Source organism: Bos grunniens, chromosome 1, assembly GCF_055505025.1.
Source record: "Bos grunniens cultivar Pamir isolate PY7600 chromosome 1, Bosgru_T2T1.0, whole genome shotgun sequence".
In the NCBI taxonomy this organism is placed as follows: Eukaryota; Metazoa; Chordata; class Mammalia; order Artiodactyla; family Bovidae; genus Bos; species Bos grunniens.
This window is the reverse complement of record NC_141165.1, coordinates 581412-604654: the sequence shown is the minus strand read 5'-3', so window position 1 is coordinate 604654 and position 23243 is coordinate 581412. Positions and strand designations below refer to the sequence as shown.

At 42.5% G+C, this 23243-nt stretch overlaps 1 long non-coding RNA gene across 1 annotated transcript; it reads left to right on the top strand.

Moving 5' to 3' along the window:
* The first annotated feature begins 20493 nt into the window (after positions 1-20493).
* On the top strand, positions 20494-22529 carry LOC147378837 (uncharacterized). Its single transcript, XR_015151056.1, has 2 exons — positions 20494-20921; positions 21591-22529. It is a non-coding gene; the product is annotated as an uncharacterized LOC147378837 (long non-coding RNA).
* The last annotated feature ends 714 nt before the right edge of the window (positions 22530-23243 follow it).

The following is a 23243-nucleotide window of genomic DNA, read 5'->3' as shown; positions in this document are numbered from 1 at the left end:
ACTTGTCTAACGACCTTGGCTGACCTTGACTTCTCTGCCTTAGTTGCCCCATCTTTCAAACGAGAAGGGTCAGCCAAGCGATCATTAAGGTCTCTTGCTCTTGGAAAAACCTCTCACAGTTTAAAGAGAAAAGTAGGCCTTTAAAACAAAAAATAACTGTCATAAATATGATGTGTACAACAATAAAACTGAGGGGAAATTAAACTACCTCCACCGGGAGGTCCTGGGGAAGAAAGTCTTCAACAGGAAAGAAACGGTTCTTTAGCTGAGGTCCTGAAGGACAAGTAGGAGTTGCCTAGAATGACAGATGGAGACGGCGATGGCACCCACTCCAGTCCTCTCGCCTGGAAAATCCCAGGGACGGAGGAGCCTGGTGGGCTGCAGTCCATGGGGTCGTGAAGAGTCAGACACGACTGAGCGACGTCACCTTCACTCTTCACTCTCATGCATTGGAGAAGGAAATGGCAACCCACTCCAGTGTTCTTGCCTGGAGAATCTCAGGGACAGAGGAGCCTAGGGGGCTGCCATCTACGGGGTCGCAGAGAGTCGGACACGACTGAAGCGACTTAGCAGCAGCAGCAGCAGAATGACAGAAGTGGGAGAGGCATGCCAGGCAAGAGAAAATCTGGGAAAAGACCTAGAGGCCGAAACATCAGGTGGTCCCAGTAAACAGCAAGGGCGTTGTGGTAGATGGAGCAGAGCATGCCAGCAATAGGGCTGCAAGAAGTGAGCTTAGCAAGCTAGGCTGGAACCAGGAGGGTTGGTTTATAGTGGACAGAAACGAGGGAGGGCAGAATGGGCATTGAGGGATCCTAAGGAGGAAAGAAAACAAGAAGTTTTGTATTCTCGAGTAACAACAGAGGATTCAAAGAAGGTAGTGTGAAGTTGTGTAAGGATGAGTGACGGTGACTATGAAAACCTTTTCTGACCATGCCGTGTGGCTTGCAGGATCTTACTGCATTCCCCAACCATGGGTTGAACACGGGCCATGCAGGGAAACCATGGAGCCCGAACCACTGGATGGCCAGGGAACACCCCTGGAAAGGCATTTTTAACACACACACATACATAAACCTGCATTGTCGGGGCTTAAAAGTGGTTAGACATGGTATTTAAGAGACAGGGTAAACCTGATGCTGACTTTCATAGGCAGAAAGTACAACAAAAAGGCTAACACACATGGCTAGTAGGAATGCACAGTGGTGTAACTGCTTTGAAAAACAGTCTGGTGGCTTCTCAAAAGATTAAATATAGGTACAGTAGGACCCAGCAATTCCTAGGTATATGCCCAGGAAAATGAAACAGTGTATAAGAATGCTCAGAGCAGCATTATTCATAACAGAAGAAATGTGGAATTAGTCCAAATGTCTATCAACTGATGAATGGATAAATAAAATATGGTAGAGCCATACAGTGAAAAAATATTTGACAATGTAAAAGAAACGAAGTGCCAATGCTACAAGACGAATGAAGCTTGAACCTATGCCCGGCGAAAGAAACCAGGCACAGAGGACTATATATCACGTGGCTTTATCTGCATGACATGCTTAGAACAAGCAAATCCATTGAGACAGTAAGTATTTGGGTGGTTCCATAGAGCTGGGAAGCTGAGGAGAAATAGGGAGTGAGTGCTAACAGAGTTTCTCTTTAATAATGAAAACATTCTAAAATTGGTTGTGGTGATGGCTGCCCAACTCTGATAATATCCTGAAAACCACCAAACTGTCGCTTTAAAAAGGATGAATTGCATGGTATGTGAATTTTATCTCAATAAAACTGTTATCTAAAAAGTGCCAGGGGGACCCACCCCAGCTACAAGGTCCTCAAGGATGAGACGCATGCCTTGATATAGTAGGAACCCAGAAAAATACTGAAGAAAAATCGCATGAACAAGTCAGAATCAAAGAGACGACAACATTTCATTACGATGCCAAGGACTGCACAATCTTTTAGCCTTTGGTTGTGCCCTTAGAACTAAGAATTATCCAGAAAAATACCAAAATGATGGCATCTGTTCTCTGTTCCTCCTCTCAGAGGTCACACCAGCATCAAGGTGTGCCTGTTTCCCCATCAAATTACACAGAGAAAATGCATCCCGAAACCTGCTCTTTTACCTGAACCTGGTGGCTAAACCCTGTTTCTCCTACACGACGCTGGAGGACTGAACTGAGACGTAAGAGACAGGTGTGAAGCTGAGCTGCTTGTTCTGCTTGTCGCTTTTTTAGCTGGAATTGGTTTGTTATGATTTGCTTTTTGGAGACAATGAAAACTATAAGAATGATACACACCAGATTGTTAAGTGTGGTTACTTTTGAAAAGGGGGCTGGAGTTTGGAGCAATGTTACAAGTGGGGAGACTGTGACTTATCTGCGTTAGAATTTTTTTAATTTATTTATTTTATTTGGAGGCTAATCACTACACAATATGGTGGTGGTTTTGCCATACATTGACAGGGATCAGCCATGGGTGCACACTTTTGTAAAAAGAACACATACACTACTATTAGCTTTGTTTTTAAAATATTTAAATGAGCCTAACCAAAAAAGGAAAGATTTTAGTTTTAGTTTAGTTAGATTTTAACTTTCTTAGTACTGCTTTTGCTATATCCCATAGGTTTGGTTTTGTTTTTCATTTTTATTTCATATTGGAGTAGATTTGATTAACAATAATATGTTAGTTACAGGTGTACAGCAAAGTCATTCAGTTATACCCATACAAGTATTCATTCTTTTTCAAAATCTTTTCCCATTTAAGTTGCTGCTGCTGCTGCTGCTAAGTCACTTCAGTCGTGTCCGACTCTGTGACCCCATAGACGGCAGCCCACCAGGCTCCCCTGTCCCTGGGATTCTCCAGGCAAGAACACTGGAGTGGGTTGCCATTTCCTTCTCCAGTGCTTGAAAGTGAAAAGTCAAAGTGAAGTCGCTCAGTCATGTCTGACTCTTAGCAACCCCATGGACTGCAGCCCACCAGGCTCCTCCGTCCATGGGATTCTCCAGGCAAGAGTACTGGAGTGGGGTGCCATTGTCTTCTCCATTTAAGTTACTACAGAATATTAAATCAAGTTTCTAGTGCTAAACAGCAGGTCCTCAGTGGTTATATACTTTAAATACAGCAGTGTGTACATGTCTGTCCTAAATGCCCAATCTCTCCTCCTCTCCCCCACACTTTGTCTTCGGTAACCATAAATTCATTCTCTAAGTCTGTATTTCTGTTTTATAAATAAGTTCATTTGTATTTTTTTTAGATTCTGCATATAAGCAATATCATATGACTGTCTGTCTTTGACTTACTTCACTTGGTATGATAATCTCTGGGTTTACCCGTGTTACTGCATACCATCGCTATGGTTTTGCTTTCATTCATCTCAAAATATTTTCTACCCTCCCTTTCATTTCCTCTTTGACCCACTATCTATCCAAGAGTGTGTTATTTAATCTCCATGTATTTGTAAATTTTCCAGTTTTTCTTTTGTTATTAATTTCTATTCTCATTCCATTGTCTACTGTGGTCAGATGATATTTGATATGAAGAAAATCTATTCTTTAGAGGGATTTAGACACAGATGATCACCAGTTGCATAAGCCTTGCTTCATTGCTTGAAAATAGAGTCACTGAAAGCATTTCTCCTAGAACAAGAGTTTCCCCAAGTATAGCTTATGAAATGAATTTAAGTGATTCATAAAACAAGTTATCTTTTAATATTTATGCATCAATTTTAATATGAATTAGGAAACAAAGCTTTCTATTTAAGGCAGTGATTTCAATTTTCTTTCTACAAAAATATTTTGAGTTTTAAAAATGACTCCATCAAAAATATTAAGTACAAAGTCAGACAAAGACAAATATCACATGATATGCCTTACGTACAACATGTAAAAACGTGATACAACGAACTCATTTATAAGACAGAAACAGACTCAGACTTCAAAAGCAAGCTTCTGGTTACCAGAGGGAGAGGACGAGGGAGAGGACTTAACTGGGAGTTTGTGATTAATATTACACAGCACTATCCATAAAATACACAACCAACAAGGACCTACTGTACAGCAATGGGAACTCCACTCAGTATTCTGTAATAACCTACATGGAAAAGAATCTGGAAAAGAATGCTTTTATATACATAACTGAATAACTTTGCTAGCACCTGAAAACAACACAACTTTGTGAATCAACTTATACCCCAATATAAAATAAAAATTAAAGTTCAAAACCAAAACACATTTAAGGAATGATGAGCTATAATTTATATTTTATATAGTACTAAACATTTTCTATAATAAAAAATACTAAGTACACATAAGTACAGCTGATGAAAATATCATGAAGGTGAAAATAATGCCCAAGTTTTTTATATTGAAGTTTCAGCTGCACAAGCTAGAGGAGTCACTGATGCTGCAACGTAAAGAAAATCATCATAAGATTTGGACCAAAGCTGTAACTTAGTCTCTACTCAATGCTCACTAATTTAGTCCAATTTTAAAATAGGTTGTGCCCTAGGCTGCTTAAATGATCTTATTCTGCTGATGTGATCAGTCACGTCCGACTCTTTGCGACCCATTGACTGTAGCCCACCGCGTTCCTCTGTCCGTGGAACTTTCCAGAATACTGGAGTGTGTTACCAGTCCCTCCTCCAGGGGATCTTCCTGACCCAGGAACTGAACCTGAGTCTCTGCGTTGCAGGCAGCTTCTTTACCACCATGCCACCGGGGACGCCAAGGAGAGATGTAAACCGCCCTCCGTTTGGCTGACCACCAACTCCTGACACGGTAGAGTCCACGGGTGGAGAGGGGGCCGGCTGGCCAAGTCAGAGCGGAGCAGGCAGGTCCAGTGTCCACAAGAAGTTCAGTTTCGCCTGCTACACCAAGGGTGACCCAAGGCTCCGCTGGGTAATGAAAGTCGATCAAGTGGGATCTGTAGCCAGGCAGGCACTCAGGCCCGTCAGTCAGCGTGTGGGCGCTGTCATCCAACTCCTTCACAAAGAATGGGGGCTGGCCGGGGTTGCCCCTTGGGAGTCCCCCCAGAGGGCGCTCAGGGCTTTCCCCCTGCCAGCGCCCCTCTTTCTGACAAAAGCACATCGGTTCGGGCCCAGGTGGCTTCTCAGGCCTGTCCAGTCCTTCAGGGTCCCCTCGAGGTGGTGGGTGAATCAGAACAGCCAAGAACTGCATTTTCTTTATTAGCCTCTTATCCTTATTGGCCCCCTCCATCAAGTCTTGGTCATTACAGACCCTGAAGGCCTCCTGTACCAAAGCTGACAATGGGATCTGGGGCCCAGCTCAAGCTTTTGTGATTTTCCGCGGACGCCAGGAGTAGCCTGCGTGATAAACTGCATGGCGAATACTGTCCTGCCCTCTGCGGACTCAGGGTCTGTACAGGTGTGATTCCTGAATGCCTCTCACCACCTGGCTCAGGAAGACTGCCGGGTTTTCATCCTTTTCTTGTGTAACCTCTCCTGCCTAACATGGTATAATGTTCTTTAAAAAGTCATATATTCACTAAGCCTGTATTTCAGGCATTTCCAAGTATTTATACAGGAAAAGTGAAACATAATCATGTGAGGAACTTTCAATATATTCAAACGTCTCCAGCAGTTTTACTTGCAACAGTCAAAAACTGGGAACACAAATACGGATAAAGTGATGAATGGACAAATAGTAGTATATCTACAGAACATATTTCTCATCAATATAAAAAAATATATTTCATATAAGGGTACCTGAGAGGAAAAGTAGAAACACTTCATGACTTTAATCATATAAAATTTTAGACAATTAAAACTTAGTTCAGTTCAGTTCAGTTGCTCAGTCATGTCTGACTATTTGTGACCCCATGGACTGCAGCACGCCAGGCCTCCCTGTCCATCACCAACTCCCAGAGTTTACTCAAACTCATGTCCATTGAGTCAGTGATGCCATCCAACCATCCCATCCTCTACCATCCCCTTTTCCTCCTGCCTTCAATCTTTCCCAGCATCAGGGTCTTTTTAAATGAGTCAGCTCTTTAGTATCAGGTGGCCAAAGTATTGCAGTTTCAGCTTCAACATCAGTCCTTCAAATAAATATTCAGGATTGATTTCCTTTAGGATGGACTGGTCAGATCTCCTTGCAGTCCAAGGGACTCTCAAGAATCTTCTCCAACCCCACAGTTTAAAAGCTCTGATTCTTCAGCGCTCAGCTTTCCTTATAGTCCAGCTCTCACATCCATACATGACCACAGGAAAAACCACGGCCTTGACTAGATGGACCTGGAGCCCCCCAAAATAAAGTCTGTCACTGTTTCCATTGTTTCCCCATCTATTTGCCATGAAATGATGGGATCAGATGCCATGATCTTAGTTTTTCTGAATGTTGAGCTTTAAAACAAATCAGTGGTTGACTAGAGGTCAGAGTGACATCAATAAAGGAAACAAGGTAAAAATGAAGGGAGATGGTTTTATGGATGTGATGATGGTTTCATGGATTTATATAAATGTCAAACTCATCGAAGTGTATGTTTTAACTATGTGCATTTTACTGCATGTAATTATATATTATTAAAATGTAAAAATATATTCAAAATAAAAATCTGTATTTCTTACTGTTTAAATAAATGAACTTACTGTTTAAATAAATGATCTCATTAGGCGAATGTTGGCTATTAACTATCCCATGAATAGTTAGATTTGTGTTCCTTTTATTAACCCATGATTGTAAACAACAATAATTTTAGCATAGGTGGTGCTATGGTTCCAGGCAGTCACAAAACACTTTTCCTAAAGCCTGCCATTCTCCTACATATTATTGTTATCAAAACAACAGAAATGTTTCAGCCTTCTCAGGTCAGCTTCCCCAAAATATACAATGGTTGCCCGAAAAGTCACTGTCCAGTCAGCACCACTGTTCCCCAAGACGATGCAGCGGTGTGCTGGCACTGGCAACGCGGAAATGTCTTCTGAAACATTCTAGACGGGTGGTCTGTCTTTAATACATTCCTACAATGACACGATTCCTTCTGCAGGAGGCAACCCCAATCCAATACGGAAATGAGAGGACAAACGAGTCAGAAGAAATAGCACCATGGGAGGGGCCACGAGGGGTTCGCTGAGAAGTCAAAGCTGAAGGAGACCCAGATGCTTCTCCAGGGGAGCCTTCTGGCAGGAGAGGTTATTGCCTGAAACTAAAGGTTTATTCACTAACTAATCAGACTTTAAGTGTCCGCTAATTAGGTCCTGAGACATTCAATAAAGAAATTCAACAGGAAATTACCTATCGGTGCATTCAGCCTGAATTTTTATTCTACTTCAGAAAATGTCAAGGTCTGTTATAAGACTTGAGAATAACAAATGTGGCTTTGACTTTTTCAAAATCCAAAAGGGAAAAATGAACTATAAAGGGGGAAAAAAGCCTTCTTGACTCTTCATAGGCAAATGGAAAGAGGGAAAGAAGAAAAAGTCAGACCCAAGAGGATTATGTGATATGTTTATGAGATTAGACTTGTCTTATAGAAGATTTCATGAAAACCATTTAAGTTTTGCTTCAAAATGGACTCGAGGCCTTTAAAGATTACAGCTGGTTAGTATGTCTTCTGACCCTCAGACAATGTCGGGGTGGTGTGGTTAAATCACAGGCATTATTTATGCAGTGAAAAGTTGTGTAAGAAGGTTGTATTTTCAGGTTAGGTTAACAACTTCCTCTGTGTCCCTACCAGCTCAGCAGTTTTTCCACCTTACTCACTTCCCATTCATCCAGTTCCCTTTCCCATCCCACTTCTCCTAGCTCTTTCTCTCTACTTGTTACTCTAGGTTCTGCCTTCTTCATCTCAATTCCATAAGCCTGCCATTTTTCCTAGTTCAGTTTCCTGCAGAAATTCCTACACATTCTGGGACAAAGATTCATGTCAAAGCAGTTTATTTTTAAAGTGCAAGAAACACTTATATAGGAAAAGGGGAAAAGATGAGGGAAGGGAAAGCAGCCAGTAAGTGGTATATATCAGGTGAGTCAACACTGGGTAACTGGAGTTTAACTCTACAAGAAACTACTAGAAAACTGTACAAAGTTGTGTGCCTCCGATTTCCTCCAGTTGAGGTCAAAGGAGCTGCAGCATTGTACACCTACCTCTCAGTAGGCTGAAGGCGAAAAGCTGGGGAAAAGATATTCTGTGAAAATGGAAACAAAAAAAATTATAGTAGCAATACTTATATCAGACAAAATAGACTATAGAGCCAAGGCTGTAACAAGAGACAAAGCCACTATATACTGATGAAGGGATCAATCCAACAAGAAGATATAATACTTCTAAATATTTATGCAAGCAAAATAGGAGCATCTGAATACATAAAGCAAATATCAACATACATTAAAAGAAAAAGTGACAGTAACACGATAGTTGTAGGGGACTTTAATATGCTACTTATACCACAGGATAGATAGATCATATCAGATCTGTCGCTCAGTCGTGTCTGACTCTTTGCGACCCCATGAATCGCAGCACGCCAGGCCTCCCTGTCCATCACCATCTCCCGGAGTTCACTCAGACTCACGTCCATCGAGTCGGTGATGCCATCCAGCCATCTCATCCTCTGGCGTCCCCTTCTCCTCCTGCCCCCAATCCCTCCCAGCATCAGAGTCTTTTCCAATGAGTCAACTCTTCGCATGAGGTGGCCAAAGTACTGGAGTTTCAGCTTCAGCATCATTCCTTCCAAAGAAATCCCAGGGCTGATCTCCTTCAGAATGGACTGGTTGGATCTCCTTGCAGTCCAAGGGACTCTCAAGAGTCTTCTCCAACACCACAGTTCAAAAGCATCAATTCTTTGGCACTCAGCCTTCTACACAGTCCAACTCTCACATCCATCCAGGATAGATAAGCCAGACAGAAAATCAATACGGAAACACTGGTCTTAAAGAATACTAGACCAGATAGTCTTAACAGGACATTGTTGGGAAGCCCAGTACAAAATAGCCGGTTGGAGGAAGTCCTTGGGAAAATGGCTAAAGGCCAGAAGTACCCCAGCTTGGTGTTGCAGGCAGAAAAACATCTCCTGCCTTTGGTTATGCCCGGCGCCAAGATTTAATAATAAATATTAAGGATGTTGCTTGAGAAAACAGGTTATGGGGAAAGCACATGGGTGACTCAGAGTGCACTGTCCTTGAAATATTTTTACTGATTGGGTGTTAACCCCGTACGCGCTCTGCTGGCTGTATACTCTAAGCTCTTTGTTCCTGCTTCTGTAAAAAGGCTTGACTGCAGAAATAAACTTGTCAGTCCTTGCAAGAGACTGTCCAAGTGTCATTCTTTCAGGTTCGTGGCTTCCAAGTCCCGGGGAGAAAATCCTCAACAGACATTCCATCCCAAGCAGCAAAATACACCTTCTTTTCAAATGCATAGGGAATGTAATGCAGGATAGAGCCTGTGAGACCACAAAATAAGCCTCAATAAGTTTACAAAGACTGACAGTATATCAAGCATCTTTTCAGACCACAATGGTATGAAATTAGAAATCAACTACAAGAGGAGAACTGGAAAAAACACAAATGAACAAAGACTAAACATGCTGCTGGATAATCAATGGGTCAACAAGGAAATCAAAGAGGAGAAGAAAAAACATCTTGAGATAAGTGAAAGTGGAAACAAAATGTACCAGCATCTATGAAACACGGCAAAAGTCGCTCTAGGAGGGAGGTTTTAGTGATATAGGCCTACCTCAAGAAACAAGAAGAATCACAATCTTACTTGACACCTAGAGAAGCTAGAAAAAGAAGAACAGAGACTCAAATTAGCGGAAGGAAGGGAACAATGAAGATAAGAGTGGAAATAAATGAAATAGAGACTGGAACGACAGGAAAGATTAAGGAAACTAAGAACTGGGTCTTTCAACAATATCATGGTATCACTTGCATGCAGAATCTGAAATATGGCACAAACAAACCTATCTACTAAACAGACACAGACTCCTAGACAGAGAGCAGATTCTGTAGTTGCCAAGGCAAGGGAGGGAAAGGAAGAGACAGACTGGGAGACTGGAGTTGGTAGATGCAAATTATCACATTTAGAATAGACAAACAAGGTCCTAATGTATAACATGTGGAACTATTAATATACTCAGTATCATGCAATAAATCATAATGGAAAAGAATATTTTAAAAGAATATATGTGTGTGTAAACTGAGCTACTTTGCTATACAGCAGAGGTTGGCACAGCAAAGTAAATCAACTATAGTTCAATTTTAAAAAAGAACTATGTTGTTCAAAAGATAAAATCTACAAATATTTAGGCCAGACTCATCAAGGAAAAAAAAGGGAGGAGGAGGCAAATAGACAAAGGCAGAAATGAAAAAGGATAAGTTACAACTGACAGCAAAGACATGCACAGAACTGTAAGAGGTTTCTAGAGAATGGACAGCCTAGAAGAGACAGATGGATTCCCAGAAACATACACTGAAGACTGAATCTCATAATAAGCTACATGGGAAAAGAGTTTGAAGAAGAGTAGATCCACATATGTGTATAACCGAAGCACTTTGCTGCACTCCTGAGACTAACACAACATTGTTAAACAACTATACTTCAATATAAAATAAAAAATATTTTTAAAAGATGTACTTGAATCAGGCTTCCAGTTCAAGATGGTGGAGAAGGACACCCGCTCATCTCCTTCTGTGAGAGCACCGAAATCACGGCTAGCTGTTCAACCAGCAACAGGAGAATGCCAGAACCCACCAAAAGAAGATACCCCATACCTAAAAACAGGAGAGGCTGCAGTGAGACCATGGAAGGGGCACAATCGCAATAAAATCAAATCCCACACCCGCCAGGTGGGTGACCCTCAGACTGGAGAACAGTAATCCCAAAGAAGTTCTCCCGCTGTTGTGACAGTCCTGAACCCCACATCAGGCTTCCCCGCCTGGGGATCCAACAAAGAAATGGGGAACCCCCAGGGAATCTGCCCTTGAAGCCACTGGGATTTGATTACAGGACTTCCACAGGACTGGGTGAAACAGAGACTCCACTTTTGAGGGCACAACAAAATTTTGTGTGCACCAAGACTCAGACGAAAGGAGCAGAGACCCCACAGGAGACTGAACCAAAACCACCCGCCAGCACTGGAGGGTCTCCCATGGAGGCCTGGATCAGCAGGGGATCCCCACAGGACCAGGGCACTGGAGGGTCTCCCATGGAGGTCTGGATCGGTAGGTGCTCCGCAATGGGCCAGGCACTGGAGGGTCTTCTGTGGAGGCCTGGATCAGCAGTAGCTCCCCACAGGACCAGGGCACTGGAGGGTCTCCCGTGGAGACCTGGATCAGCAGGGGCTCAGCACAGGGCCGGGTGCTGGAGGGTCTCCCATGGAGACCTGGATCAGCAGGGGCTCAGCACAGGGCCGGGTGCTGGAGGGTCTCCCATGGAGACCTGGATCAGCAGGGGATCCCCATAGGGCCGGAGCACTGGAGGGTCTCCCATGGAGGTCTGGATCGGTAGGTGCTCCGCAATGGGGCAGGCACTGGAGGGTCTTCTGTGGAGGCCTGGATCAGCAGTAGCTCCCCACAGGACCAGGGCACTGGAGGGTCTCCCGTGGAGGTCTGGATCGGCAGGGGCTCCGCACAGGGCCAGGCGCTGGAGGGTCTTCCATGGAGGCCTGGATTGGCAGTGGCTCCCCACAGGGCCGGGGCACTGGAGGGTCTCCCGTGGAGGCCTGGATCAGCAGTGGGTCCCCACAGGGCCAGGGCACTGGCAGCTGCAGTCCCAGAAGCTCCCCCTGAGTGTAAGCCCTCTTGGAGGCCACCATTAACCCTACCATAGAGCCCACAGAATGCAGGGCTGGGTCTGCACAGGCCACAGAACAAACAGGGAGGGTGTGCAACCCCACCTAACAGCAGATAATTGGATTAAAGCCTTAGGGACAAAGCCCTGTTCACCAGAGCACAGCTCAGCATTTCCCACCCAGTCTCTCCCATCAGGAAGCTTACACAAGCCTCTTAGCTTCCTCCTCCAGAGGGCAGACAGATGCAGCAAGAAGCACCACAGCCCCACAACAGCTAGAACAAAAACCACATTACAGAAAGTTAATCAGAATGAAAAAGCAGAAAGTTATGTCCCAGATGAGGGGACAAGATAAAACTCCAGAAAAACAATTAAATGAAGTGGAGATAGGCAAACTTTCAGGAAAAGAATTCAGAATAATGATAATGAAGATGATCCAGGATCTCAAGAAAACAACGGAGAAGATGCAAGAAATGTTTACCAAAGACCCGCAAGAAGTAAAGAACAAGCAAACAGAGATGGATAATGCTCTAGAAGGAATCGATAGCAGAATAGCTGAGGCAGAAGAACAGATAAATGACCTGGAGGACAGAATGCTGGAAATCACTGCCACAGAACAGAATATAGAAATAAGAGTGAAAATATGTGAAGATAGCCTAAGAGACCTCTGGGACAACATTAAATACACCATTTGCAATATAGGGGTCCCAGAAGGAGAAAGAGAGAGAAAGGACCTGAGGAAGTATTTAAAGAGATAATAGCTGAAAACTTCCCAAACATGGGAAAGGAAATAGTCAAACAAGTCCAGGAAGCACAGAGAGTCCCAGGAAGGATAAACCCAAAGAGGAACACACCGAGACTCACAGTAATCAAGCTGACAAAACTTAAAAACAAAGATAAAACATTAAAAGCAGCAAGAGAAAAACAGCAAATAACATACGAAGGAACTCCCATCGGGGTATCAGCTGATTTCTCAACAGAAACTCTACAACCCAGAAGCAAATGGCACAATATATTTCAGTGATAAAGGGAAGAACCTGCAACCAAAAATACTCTACCCAGCAAGACTCTCCTTCAGATTTGATGGAGAAATCAAAAGCTTTCCAGACAAGCAAAAGTTAAGAGAATTCAGCACCACCAAAGCAGTTTACAACAAATGCTAAAGGAATTTCTCTAGGCAGGAAACACGAGAGAAGAAAAAGATATACAGGATTGGGAACACATGTACATCCGTGGCAGATTCATGTTGATGTATGGCATAACCAATACAATATTGTAACGTAATTAGCCTCCAATTAAAACAAATAAATTTAAATTAAAAAAAAAAGAAAGAAAAAGATATACAGAAAATAAACCCAAAACAATTAAGAAAATGGTAATAAGACCATCAGTCAGTTAGTTCAGTCGCTCAGTCATGTCCGACTCTTTGCGACCCCATGAATTACAGCACGCCAGGCCTCCCTGTCCGTCACCAACTCCCGGAGTTCACTCAGACTCACGTCCATCGAGTCAGTGTTGCCATCCAGCCATCTCATCCTCTGTCATCCCCTTCTCCTCCTGCCCCCAATCCCTCCCAGCATCAGAGTCTTTTCCAATGAGTCAACTCTTCTCTGAGGTGGCCAAAGTACTGGAGTTTCAGCTTTAGCATCATTCCTTCCAAAGAAATCCCAGGGCTCATCTCCTTCAGAATGGACTGGTTGGATCTCCTTGCAGTCCAAGGGACTCTCAAGAGTCTTCTCCAACACCACAGTTCAAAAGCATCAATTCTTCAGCGCTCAGCCTTCTTCACAGTCCAACTCTCACATCCACACGTGACCACTGGAAAAACCGTAGCCTTGACTAGACGGACCTTTGTTGGCAAAGTAGTGTCTCTGCTTTTCAATATGCTATCTAGGTTGGTCATAACTTTCCTTCCAAGGAGTAAGCGTCTTTTAATTTCATGGCTGCAGTCACCATCTGCAGTGATTTTGGAGCCCAAAAAAATAAAGTCTGACACTGTTTCCACTGTTTCTCTATTTCCCATGAAGTGATGGGACCGGACGCCATGATCTTCGTTTTCTGAATGTTGAGCTTTAAGCCAACTTTTTCACTTATCAATGATTATCTCAGATGTAAATGGATTAAATGCACCAACCAAAAGACACAGACCGGCTGAGTGGATGAAGACACGCACATGTCTGCACTTCCACTTACCACATCACTCTGCTTGACCCCTCAAATAGTGTGTGATTATTTTATATTGTTAAGTTAATGATGTTCCCATTAAGGCTTGCAATTGTAATTATCTTCTATTTTTTTGCCTGGCTATTAATTGTGAAAGTAAACATCTTTTGTGACGATGTAACTATTATTCAGTAACATTGTATCATGATTGGTCAACAGAGAAATAATAGAATTCTACCATTTAATAAAAAAAAAGTGTAATCACTTTTGAAAATCCAGATGCATATCAGCATTATCCAGAATTTTTTGAAAAATACAAATGCCCAGGTATTGCCTTTTTTCTCCAAAGCTCCCGATGTGTTTCTAATGAGCAGTCATGTTTACGATTTATTTAGCAGACTACATGAGGATCGTTTACTTTCATCTAGTTTGTTTCACTTTTTCCATTTCCTATTCAGTGCTCGATTTCATTTAGTTTACGTCTTCCAGTTTCTCCATCTCTCGTTTTTTTCTTGATGTTCTTTCTCAAGGCTTTATCAAGCAGAGTAGAAAAGCTTTTGTATAGATAGACAGAATATATGTATACTATGCATATTTTAGATAACTTATGAATTTTTGCCTAACTAAAAATTTATGACATTCTGAATCCACTTGTTTGACTTAGTATGAATAGAATGCTAGATTTGTAATTTTGAAGAAATAGATACGCAACAAGCAACAAAAGTTTACTGTATAGCAGGAGGGACCATAGTCAATATCTTTTAATATTCTGAAATGGAAAGTAGCCTCAAAAGTAATATATGTGTATTTGTATAACTGAATCACCTTGCTGTGCACCTGAAACATTGTAAGTCAAATATACTTCAATAAAATATATATTCAGAAAAAATAAAAATAAAAAAGAATCAAGAAGAAATAGAACATCTAATAGATAAATTGCTAGTAGCAAAATTAAAGCAATAGTCAAAAAACTCCCAAGAAACAACAAACCAGATGGCATTACAGTTGTATTCAACCAAACATTTAAGGAACATTTAATACCTATAATTCTCAAACTATTTCCAAAATATGAAGAAGTAACGCTTCCAAACTGACTGTATGAGGCTGCTGCTGCTAAGTCGCTTCAGTTGTGTCCGACTCTGTGCGACCCCATAGATGGCAGCCCACCAGGCTCCCCTGTCCCTGGGATTCTCCAGGCAAGAACACTGGAGTGGGCTGCCATTTCCTTCTCCAATGCATGTAAGTGAAAAGTGAAAGTGAAGTCGATCAGTCGTGTCCGACTCTTAGCGACCCCATGGACTGCAGCCTACCAGGCTCCTCCGTCCATGGGATTTTCCAGGCAAGAGTACTGGAGTGGGTTGCCATTGCCTTCTCCGTATGAGGCTAGCATTACGCTAAAAACCAAAAACAAGACAAAGCTACTACAAGAAGAGAAAATTAAAGTTCAATATACTTGATGAACATAGATGCAAATATGCTGAGCAAAATATTAACAAACAAAAATCAACAGCACATTAAAGGAATCATATACCATGATCAAGTGGAATTTGTTCCAGGAATGCAAGGATAGTGCAACATCCACAAAGGAATCAACATAATACACCACATTAACAAAACCAAGAATAAAAATTGTTTGATTGTCCCAATAGATGCAGAAAAAAACATAGAAAAAACTCAGCAACCATTTATGATAAAAGCTCTCAACAAAGTGAGTATAGAAGGAACATACCTCGACATAAGAAAGGCCACATGTGACAAATCCACAGATAACATCATACTCAGTGGCCAGAGGCTGAAGCCTTTTCTCTAAGATCAGGAACAAGACAAGGGTGCCTATTGTTGTCACATGTGTTCAACACAGTATTGGAAGTCCCAGTGAGAGCAATCAGCCATCAATAAATCAAGAAAGAAGTAAGAGGCATTAAAATAAAAGACAATCAAACTGGAAAGGAAAAGTAAAGCTGCCACTATTCCCAGTTATATGATACTGTATATAGAAAACCCTAAAGACCCCACCAAAAACAAAACTGTTCTAAAGAGAAAAACAAAAAGAAAAAAAATACTGTTCTAAATAATAAATGAATTTAGTAAAGATGCAGGATACAAAATTGATACACAGAAATCTACTGCATTTCTATATAATAATAACAATCTATCAGAGAGAGAAATTAATTAAAATTAATTTCATTTGCAATTACATCAGAAAGAATAAAATTCCAAGGAAAAACTTTAGTAAAGGAGGTAAAAGCCCTGTACTCTGAAAACAAAGATACTGATGAAAGAAACTAAAGAGAGCACAAATAAATGGAAAGATGTGCCATGCTCATGGGTTAGCAGAATGAATGCTGGTAACATGGCCTTACTCCCCAAAGCAATCTGTATATTTAATGCAATCCCTATCAAAACACCAACACCATTTTTTTGCAGAACTGAAACAAATAATCCTTAAATTTTTAATGAAATCACCAAAGACCCTCAATGGCCAAAGTCATCTTGAGAAAGAAAAACAAAACTAGAGGCATCAGACTGCCTGAATTCAAGCTGTACAACAGAGCCATAATAACCAAACCATGGTTCTGAGAGAAGAGCGAACAGAACAGGGGATCTAGAAATGAACCCAAGCACTTCCGGTTTACGACAGAGCCATAATAACCAAGCTATGGTTCTGAGAGAAGAGCGAACAGAACAGGGAATCTAGAAATGAACCCAAGCACTTCCGGTTTACACAGTGGGGGAAAGGCAGTCTCCTAACTTAATATATTGGAGAAGGAAATGGCAACCCACTCCAGTACTCTTGCCTAGAAAATCCCATGGATGGAGGAGCCTGGTGTCCATGGGGTCACAAAGAGTCAGACACGACTTTGGACACCACTGTCTCATAACTTATACAAAAACAAATTCAAAATGGATTAAAGACTTGAATACAAGACTGGAAATCCTAAAACTCCTAGAAGAAAACATAGGCAGTAAGTTCTTTGAAATCATTCTTAGTAATATCTTTTTGAATCTGTGTCCTTGGGAAGGTTGACAAAAACAAAAATAAACAAATTAATTATATATCAAATTATAGGCTTCTACACAGCAAAGGAAATCAGTAACAAAATGAAAAGGCAAGCTGCTGAATGTGATAATACATTTGCATATCATATGCTTGGTAAGGGATTAATACCCAGAGTCTCTATATATAAACTGATTTGTTCTTGCTGTTTAGTTTCAAAGTCACGTCCGACTCTTTTGGGACCCCATGGACTATAGTCTGCCAGGCCCTTCTGTCCATGGGATTGCCCAGGCAAGAATACTGGAGTGGGTACGAATTTTCTTCTCCAGAACATCTTCCCAACTCAGGGATTGAACCTGCATCTCCTGCTTGGCAGGCAGTTTCTTTAAAACTGAGCCATCTGGGAAGCCCAAAAGAACTGATGCAACTTAATTTAAAAATTTTTTTTTATTAAGAAATGGGCAGAGGACCTGAGCAGACATTTTTTCTGAAGAAGACATACAGATGACAAACAGGCACATTTTTTTAAAATGCTCAACTTCATTAATTATCAGGGAAATGCAATCAAAACATGATGAGACATTACTACCTCACACCTTTTAGAATGGCTGTTACTAAGAAGACAAAAAACAACAGGTGTTGGTGAGGATGTGGAGAAAAAGGAACCCCTGTTCATTGTTGGGTGGTGTTCACTCACTCAGTCGTGTCCGACTCTGTGACCCCATGGACTGCAGCACGCCAGCCTTCCCTATTCTTCACCATCTCTGGAAGCTTGCTCAAGCTCATGTCCATCGAGTTAGTGATGCCATCCACCTCATCCTCTGTCATCTGCTTCTCCTCTTGCCTTCAATCTTTCCCAGAGTGGGCTCTTTGCATCAGTGGCCAAAGTACTGGAGCTTCAGCTTTAGCACAGTCCTTGCAATGAGTATTCAAGATTGATTTCCTTTAGGATTGACTGGCAGGAATGTAAATTGGGGGAGCCACTATGGAAAACAGTATAGAGGTTCCTCAAAAAGTTAAAAATAGAATTACCCTACAATCCAGCAATTCCACTTTTGAGACTCCAAAGACAACAAAAATGCTAATTTGAAAAGATATATGCACCCCTACATTTGTTGAAGCGTATTTAAAATAGCCAAGATATGAAAGCAACCTAAGATGAATGGATAAAGAAGATATGGAACACACACACACACACACACACACACACACGTGGGCTTCTCTGGTGGCTCAACTGGGAAAGAACCCACCTACCAATGCAGGAGACACAAGAGATACACGCTCAATCCCGGGGCCAGGAAGATCCCCTGGAGAAGGAAATGGCAACCAGCTCAGTATTCCTGCCTAGAAAACTCCATGGACAGGAGCCTGGCAGGTTACTGTCCGTGGGCTTGCAACAGAGTCAGACATGGCCGAGCACACACGTGTGCACATGCACACACACACACACACACACACACTGAAATGTTACTCGGCCATGTAAAAGACTGAGATCTTGCTATGTGTGACAGCATAGATGGGCCTAGAGGGTGTTACGCTGAGGTAAATAAGTAAGACAGAAAGGCAATACCATACAATCTCACTTATATGTAGATATAAAAAATAAATGCAGATTCACAGATACAGAGAATAAACTTAGTAAACTGATGGTTGCCAGAGAAGAGGAGGGTAGGGGGGTGAATGACATGAGTGAAGATTAAGAGGCACAGCTTTCAGCTATAAAATAAGTGAGTCAAGAGGATGTAACACGCAGAACATGGAATATAGTTTAACATAGTATAACTTTAAGTGGTAACTAGACTTACTGTGGTGATCATCTCATAATATACATGTCAAATCACTATGCTGTACACCCGAAATGAATATATCGTTGAATGTCTTAATACTTACATTTTTAAAAAATGGCGTGCAGCACTTCTGTGCAGTGTAAACCTCGTGATCCAGAAATAATGCTTCCCAGAATTTCCTTCTCCGTGAGATTCTAGGTTAGCACTGGCCTCTGAAGACATTCACAAGATTTGGAAGGCAGAAAGGAAGCAGTCAGTATCCACCGTTCTTTGAGGGTCAGTGCAGAGTCCCTGGTGCTGTGGCAGCTCATGCATTTTCACTGACCTCTGAGCTGTCTGGCTGGCACATGCAAGCAGCCAGATCTGTAGCTCCTCCAACGCCACTGGTCCTCCCCAGCTTCCCCAGGCCCTGAGCCAGATGTGTGCCCGTCTCCATGATGAATCTGAAGTCTGGCTTTCCCACAAACCACCCACTTTATGAAGATCAGAGGCAGTGACCGACAGACATGGATCCTAATAGGAGAGGCGGACACGGGCTCTAACTCACTGTCGTGGGCTCTCGTTTCTCCTCATTGTTATTTGCATCTAGTGTTCCATCCTGATCGTACATCTGGCTGAATCTCAGAGACTTCTAGCTGGGTACCAGAGGCAGAGACAACAGCCTGCATAGCCCGTCCCACCAGCTCCCAGAAGATCCAACTCAATAATAAATCTCTTATTCTATGTCAAAACCTGGCTGATACAACATGGTAGCTGGTAGCTCTGTGACAAGGTACTAAAATGAACCTATTTCAGACTCAGCTGTACTTAAGTGTGCCGTCATCCACAAACTTTCAGAGGCTAAGTAATAACATGAGGTATGTAGAATAAAGAACAAATGACTCCAAAAATAATGATGACATTCTTCTATCTGTAAGCCTTTAAGGCTTTCCCTTGCATTCAAAATAAACTCTAAACTTGCTTATATAGGACAAGAACCTTCAGTCACAACTCCACTCTCCAGCCAAACCAAAACCATCTGCAATCACCCAGTTCTTTCTCCTCTCCTCTCTTCTCCCTCCCTTCCATCCCCTCCCCTCTAGCTCTCCTTGCCTGCTTCCCTTCCTCCTTCCCAACCTTCTCATAGGCTCTTCCACCTAAAACATCCTGCTCTTACACCACACCACACACACACACACACACACACACACACACCTCTTTCTCCTTGATTATATAATTTATAGCTTACCATTTTTAGGCTACCTTATCTGGCTCCGAGAATTCAGTTTGAAAATACTTCCATAGGCATTTCTTCTTTTCTTACCACCTGGCTTTTCGATCTTTCTCCTTATCCTCACCTCATCTTTGTCCCTCTAATCCCCAATAATTTCTCACAACTTGGATGCTCAGTTCAGTCGCTCAGTCGTGTCCCACTCGTGTGGTCCATGGGACACGACTGAACAACCTCTGAGACACTCTGAGGAGTCTATCCCACCACATCAGAGCTGTTGACCTGCCGCCCCTAGTGGACACTTTCTCTCTGACCGCCCTTTGTGCTGGATGCTGCGAGGTCCTGCCCAGATTTCCCCTCAGTAAGAAAGAACTCGGTCCTGCCGTTGGTGGGAAAGCTGCTGGTGGAGACCCGTGCGCCACCGGCCGCTTGGGGACTACGGGAAACACAGGCCGAGAAGGGCGCAGTCAGTGGCAGCCCCTGAGGGGCGACCAACACACACAGACGCCCGACGCTGCAGCCCTGCCGCCGGCAGACGGCGCCTCTGCAGCCCTCACACCCGCTGCGCGCCGGGCTGCGGCCTCCCGCGCCTGCCCCGCGGGGCAGCCTCGCGTCTCCTCTCCACTCCTGCCCCGCCCCTTCCGCAGATGCAAAGCCTCTTGCGCCCCAACGGCTGTCTGTTTCCCAGGGAACCTAATCTGAAACAGCCTTGTCCCCCACCCCTCAGCGCGGGGCCTATTACGGGTGCGGTAAACCCTCGGCTTATCAAACACAAGATAGACATGGTGAAGACTGCGACACTCCAGAAACACCGCAACACGGGCCTGACACAGCTGAGGGGCCACCGCTCGGCTGCTTCAGACCCTTCGAATGGCCTCCAGAAGCCTGAGCGCGTGTCGGCCCAGAGTTACACAAACTGACCTACCCGCTCGACCTTCTGGATGTTGCTGCAGTCTCGACCAGGAGCTCCTTGAGGCTGGTTTAATCATACAAGGCCAGCCAGCCAGGTTCAAGCAACCAAATTCTGACGGAGGTAACTAGCGTTTCTGCAAACTTACTGGCAAATTAACTAAAATATTCTATGCTTAAATGGCAAAAGAAGAAAAGGACACTCTAGTAAGGAAGATGTTAGTGAAGGAAGAACCAAAAAGAAAGTAAAAAATAAGCATTCTTTATGGTCAGTCAGCAATAAGGAGCTCAAGCTGCCTGAAATTCACCACAGAAAGTGGTGGGGGATGAGGTGGGGGTCAGACAGGGCCGAGTCATAATAGACGGAGAAATTAGGTTCTTTAATATATAGCATCAAAATATCTTAAACTTTCTTTCCAGTTGATAATGACATTTATTTACAAATCACATTAGTTGCCTTTTAATTTTGATTTCATTTTCCAAAGAATAATTTCCCATTAGAATTATTAAATTAATGTTTCCTGAGTTACTCCCTCTAAATCTAATCTACTCCCAGAGATTGAGTTATCTTTTCAGCACATTAGACTCAGATACTTTCTTACTTAATTGTCATTTAATGCAAAAAAATTAAGTCTATTAATAAGCAGAAGAAATATGATAGGGGAGTGAAGGCAAGGCTTTATTGTGACATTAGAGCAATAAAAATCAATATAATAGTCTAATTTCAAGTACTGTGAATTCTGTTGGAAGGTACATATTTACAAAATAACCCTATATCCTTCAAAAACTGTAGTACACAGGCTTCCACTGACCTTTTCCAGCACCCTATCCATGTGGCGGCACCTAAGGAGACTAACGGCGCTCATCTGGGTCTCCGTCGTAGCAGCTGCTGTGATCTAGAAGAACTTTGTGCAGTTATTTATACATCTATCTCACTGCCTGCCTGGAATGCCAACTCCACAGGGCTGCAGTCATGTGTGTTGCTGCTGCTGGCCTGCATTTTATCTCTAGCACCTGATACAGCATCTCTATCACAAGTGACACTCAACAACTAATTGGAGAACAAGAATGAATGATTGATGAACAACTGTGGGCAGAAAAAAAGTCATTTTGGAGGATTTCAGTTACACTGCTAGCAACCTGAGAGATACTGACAAAACTGTCGGAGTCACTAAAACCTTGGTTTTTAACTTTTGATCACATCTAATCAAGTTCAGTTCAGTTCAGTTTCTCAATCATGTCCGACTCTTTGTGAACATCTTGTCAAAGGGAATGGTAAAAAAAAGTCATGTCTATTTAATTCTCATATACTACTTGTGACTGTATTGGATTATCATCCCAATCAGTGGGGCAGAGTTGGGCAAAAGCAGACTGGATGATACATTAACTCTTGTTATGAGCTTGGCTTCTTTGGTGGCAAGTCGCAGAAATCCAGGGGCTAACTTAAAGAAGAACGAATTAAGCTACCAAAACAAAAATAAACAGGTATCTCTATTGGGACTTTGACTAGAAGACAATTATAGACCAGTTTGAGGATATCTAATTTATTGACTACATTGAAACTCTTATCTGTAAAAATTTGTTCTCTCTTCATTACAACATTGAAACATTCATTGAAACATACATTCACTGAATGTATGTTTCATTCAATGACTACATTCATTGAAGCATTATATATGTTTCAATGAGTTTTTTATATTTTTCCTCATAAAGGTATTGCATGTCTCTGTTAGATTTATTTCTAGATTTTTCTATACACATATACACACAACTGTGTCAATATTTAAGTAATATAATTTAAAAATTATATATTCTAAGTAGTTATTTGATGCATACATGAAAATTAAATTGGACAATGTACACTGATTTTATAACAACCTATATCATCCAGTCATAGATGTGTAACAAACCACCCCAAAGCTCCCTGGCTGTGTTCCTGTGCCTCTTTTGGGAGAAGGGAAGATATGTACAATCTTTCATGTCCATGAGATATGAGCTGTTTGGTCCATTATCTTGTACAGAGTGTAAATCTGAGGAATTGGTGGGAGGACTTCATCCTCAGGGCAAGTCATACCACTCGGTGCTCAGCCCCATTCTAAGTGAATGCGGGATGCAGAAGACTGCATTTCCCACAATGGCCACAATCATATCTCCCCAACAGGCTCCTCTAAGGTGTGACCTACCGACGTCCCCTCCCCTTGAACCTGGGCAGAAGTATGACCGCTTTGGTGAATGGAGAATGGCGGCAACAACCCCGTGACTTCTGAGGCTGGATCATAAAAGTTGCTGCAGCTTCTGCCAGGCTCGTGGGAATTATTTTCACACTGAGAGCTCTGAGCTACCCTGTAAGCAACCCAACCACCAGCCACCCAAAAGCCTCCATGCTGTGAGGAAGCCAAGACGAATGGAAAGACCACACACAGGTAATCCACTCGACAAACCCAGC